Raw genomic sequence first — 4747 nt, 5'->3', positions numbered from 1 at the left:
TTCATTTTCTTCGCAGATATTAATGATTTTTTGTTTTGCAGCAGCGCATTCTTTCGATTGGGCAGGTCGAAAATTCTTGTCAAGGGCTTGCAAGCTCTTAGCTTTGAACATTGCTTCAGGTATGATAACAAAGCTACCTTCTTTATCAGAAGTAACTAGCTTGTTATTTGCAGCACTGAAGAAGGTAGTCACTTCTCTAAGGGCATTAGCAGCAGACCTCTTGAGGGAATGTCCTTAATTGCATGGACAGCATTATCTGTGCAGAATTCACGGTGCTCCACCGGGGCAGCGTTGGCAATATCTCGGATCAGCCCAAGATTTGGGGCTTTTGCAAGCTCGGCGCTACGCTAAACTTGGGGCCAAGTTCCAACGTTATCTTCACATTTGTGGGATGTCATCCGTGCTGAGGTTGACTAGCTGTTTCTTTGTTCACACTCTTAACACTCCTCACCTGCGTTTTCACGTCTTCAGAAGCAGCTTCAGCGTGTTTGACCAGATCGTTTCGGTGAACACCTTGCCAATGCGGGTGTAGCCGTCGAACCTTGAGGCGGAAATTTCTGGTGGTTCTCCCTCCGTAACAGTAGGCACGAAGACAATCCAGTTGAAATCTGTGGGTCTTCCAACATTCACCACGGATGATCTTGGATATCCGTACGGCGTGTCTGGGCGAGAGGGGTATAAAGCCAAAGGCGAGCCGAAGGTAGGGCGGGGAGCAGTGATGATCCAAATAAAAAGAAATAGTACCGTTCCGTGCTATTGTGTCGGAAAGGCACACGTGGCAAAAAAACGTATCTACCTTCCTACTGAACAACCTTAAACGTCTGCCCCTCTCGGATCCTTTTCTCGTCCAGAACTCTACACAGATTATCCAGTGCGTGCAGGACATTAACTTTACCAATTTCGAGTTCTTCTCAATTGATGTGGAGGAACTGTTCTACTCGGTGCCCCAGGATTGCCTGTTGCAAGAAGTTCAGTCTCTAATTGAAAGGAGCAACCCATCTGCTTCCAGAATGACACTGGGTTGAGTGTGACCACCTTCATGGAACTCCTTAATGTTTATCTCTCGTCCACTATAATCAGTGAAAGTGATAGCTTCTTTGTGCAAAAAGGTGGCACCCCTATAGGATCGTCGTTTCACCCTTACTATGCGACATTTACCTTTCGGCATGTGATACGAGAATTTATAACGCTCTCGTCGGCACTTGTACATTCTACATTTTCAGATATGTAGACGATTTTCTTCTGTGCTATAGAAAAGATGAAGGCTCATCCTTAGTTCCCTGTGAACAGTTTTTTCTTCAATTGTTTCGCAAAAACGCACAAGGTCTCAGATTTACGTACGAACTCCCGCAGGAAGACATGTTGCAATTTCTCGACTTGAGACTTGAGCGGGGCACTTCCCATGTTTGTTGGTCCTATAACCCCAGGTCTGTAAAGGGCGTTTTGCCCTTTTGCTCTTCGCATTCAAAAATTGTAAAACGTGGGATTGCTTCCGCCAAGCTGGGGGAGGCTTTAAGGAAGTCATGCGAACACAAGATGCAGGAGAGTTTTTGTGCCCAGATAAAACAGTTGGTAGAAGGAGGTTACCCTGTGTGTTTGCTGTCCAGCATAGCCGAGAGCCTTCTACGGAAAGTAAAAGGGACCGAAAAGCATAGCAGAGAGCGACCTAATGGAAGACCTGTGAATATTCCGTACTTGCATACCCTATCGCACAACCTTAAACATGTAGCAAGTAGTATAGCGTTCCGGTCGTCCTCTCTGCACCTGTTAAGCTTAGGTCTTTGTGCAGAAAAATCAATAACCCCTCTAAGGCTGGCTGTAAAATCAAACATAGACAGAACTTGGTCCCATGTATGCAGCATGTTGTATACAAAATTCCCCTCACATGCGGGGAGCATACGTTGGCCAAAGTGGCCGTTGTGTTAATACTCGGCTTCTAGAACACAGATGCAAGGTTGATGCCTCCACCCCTTCTGGGCACCTTGCGGTGCACTGTCGCACTTGCAAAGTAAACCACTGTTCGAAGCTACAACCATTTGTGCTCGCTTCAAAGAAAAGAATGTTCGAGAGATTGTGGAGGCCTCCATAATCTCCTCACTGGGAGATAAGTGTGTTAGTCAAACTTCTTTGTCCCTCTTACCAGTCGAGATTGATTATCTTGCAGGAGACTAACTTTTGTTGGAACATGTTTATATCCTCACCTTTATCACTATCTGTGTCCTACTTTCTTGCGCCTTTTAAATGACGTTTGTCAATAAATTCCTTTAGTTGAGAGTCTGCAGTTCCGCTGTTGTGTGTTTCTACCGTTGTGTCTTCGTCTCTCTTTGGCTGCAAGATTTTACTCATGGCTATGTACCAACTACCCCAAATTTCTACCTTGGTGAACAAGAGAGAACTGATGTGTGTGAGGCTGGAACATCATAGCCTCAGAACATCAGTTCTCTCAGAAGAACCACAACACAAGCCTCAATGCCTTACAACAATTCGTACGACACCTGGCTGGGAACCAATAGAATCACTAAATAGCGAAACCGAGTATCGCATTCCTTTTCCGCGCCGGTACCACCGTTCAGTGTTCGCGATTGGGCCGATCGTGTCACGTGGTTTCTCCTTCCACAAACACGTTGTCCAGGTTGAGTCCCCAAAATCCGGATTCCTCAGTTGCGAGCTGGATCGACTGCGCGCTGTTCTCCGCAGAGAAGGTGGAGATTGGCGCCCCATCGCTAGGCGACGCAGCCGCGCCAGACCCAAGATCGCGATCTCGCTCGGTGGCGTGGCTCAGTGTCGCTACTCTGCTCCCTATTTAATGACTCTAGGAACCAAGAGGTGCGCCGTTGAAATCCTGCCGCTATCTGGACGAACTGCCGACGAGGACTGTTTAGTCCTGTTGAAGGCAGCGCTGGCTGCCGAAACGTCGACCACTAACTGTAAATATATTTCTAGTCCCCCTTAATTATTAATGTAATAAAAGTAGCAAGTGTTTTTAACCCATGTACGGCCTCCCAAGTCTCTTCATTAATTGTAGTCTATTTGTTTTCGCGTCCATCTGTACCCAGTTATACGTTCACACACACATATATATATATATATAAAGTAAAAAAAATAGCCGAAGCTCTGTAGCTGCACGTTGAGCATATGTTTACAATTTGATCGTGCACTCCCAGCCAAGGACAGCTGTTTCGCTCTACTTGGAGCTCGTCAGCCTGGCGTAGGGAAGTGACACGATCTTGGGTCGGCACAACAGTGCGTCTCGGCGAGACGTCAATGTTCCACGGTGACGACGCCACCTGTGGAGGCCGCAGTGCAAGCCAGCAAGTACATATAAAAAGTAAAAAAAATAGCTGAAGCTCTGTAGCTGCACGTTGAGCATTTGTTTACAATTTGATCGTGCACTCCCAGCCAAGGACAGCTGTTTCGCTCTACTTGGAGCTCGTCAGCCTGGCGTAGGAAAGTGACACGATCTTGGGTCGGCACAACAGTGCGTCTCGGCGAGACGTCAATGTTCCACGGTGACGACGCCACCTGTGGAGGCCGCAGTGCAAGACAGCAAGTACATATAAAAGTAAAAAAAAATAGCCGAAGCTCTGTAGCTGCACGTTGAGCATATGTTTACACGTGTTTCGCCGTGTTTGCGGCTCGTCGGCCCTGGGTAGCTGCGCATCGTTCGGATTGGCAAACCAGGGGTCACTCAGCGAGCGATATACACCTGGGAGGGTGACTGAGCACTCCTCAATGCCACAGTGCAAGCCAGTGAATTATAAAGAGGGGGGAAAAGCCATTAGAAAAATAAGAAAATGATGCTAGACGTGTTTGAAATTCAAACTTACAGATTAAAATGGCTTCTATGGCTGCACGTAGAGAAACAGATACTCATGCGCAGCTATCCAGGGCTGACGAGCCGCAAACACGGCGAAACACGTGTCCCCTGGAGCTGTCGCATCGTTCCATGAGCATCTATCATCTTCTATCTATCTATCTATCTATCTATATATATATATATATACAATTGATCATGGAATAATCATGGAACGATGCGGCAGCACCAGAGGACACGTGTTTCGCCGTGTTTGCGGCTCGTCGGCCCTGGGCAGCTGCGCATCGTTCCGAATTGGCAAACCAGGGGGTTTCTGCGTGCAGCCATAGAAGCCATTTTAATCTGTAAGTTTGAATTTCAAACACGTCTAGCATCTTTTTCTTATTTTTCTAATGGCTTTTCCCCCCTCTTTATAATTCACTGGCTTGCACTGTGGCATTGAGGAGTGCTCAGTCACCCTCCCAGGTGTATATCGCTCGCTGAGTGACCCTGGTTTGCCAATCCCGAACGATGCGCAGCTACCCAGGGCCGACGAGCCGCAAACACGGCGAAACACGTGTCCTCTGGTGCTGTCGCAATCGTTCAATGAGTATCTGTTTTTCTGCGTGCAGCCATAGAAGCCATGTTAATCTGTAAGTTTGAATTACAAACACGTCTAGTATCATTTATTTGTTCCTTTAATGGATTTTTTCCCTGCATTATACATATATATATATATATATAGAAGAGAGAGGAGAGAGAGAGAGATAGGGGAGAAAAGACACCAGAGACTGAAGTAGGGAGTAGGGGAAGTTATTTATTAAGCTGGCATTTAAACTAAGGGTCTGGGGAAGTCTACGTTTCGGCGGAAGCTCCGCCTTCTTCGGACTGAGACGAAAATCTATGTACAAGGTCTTTTAAAAGGTTACAAAAGTGTCGTCACAGTTGGTACAA

This window comes from Ornithodoros turicata, unplaced genomic scaffold (assembly GCF_037126465.1).
Source record: "Ornithodoros turicata isolate Travis unplaced genomic scaffold, ASM3712646v1 Chromosome36, whole genome shotgun sequence".
Classification (NCBI taxonomy): domain Eukaryota; kingdom Metazoa; phylum Arthropoda; class Arachnida; order Ixodida; family Argasidae; genus Ornithodoros; species Ornithodoros turicata.
Note: the sequence above shows the minus strand (reverse complement) of the source record.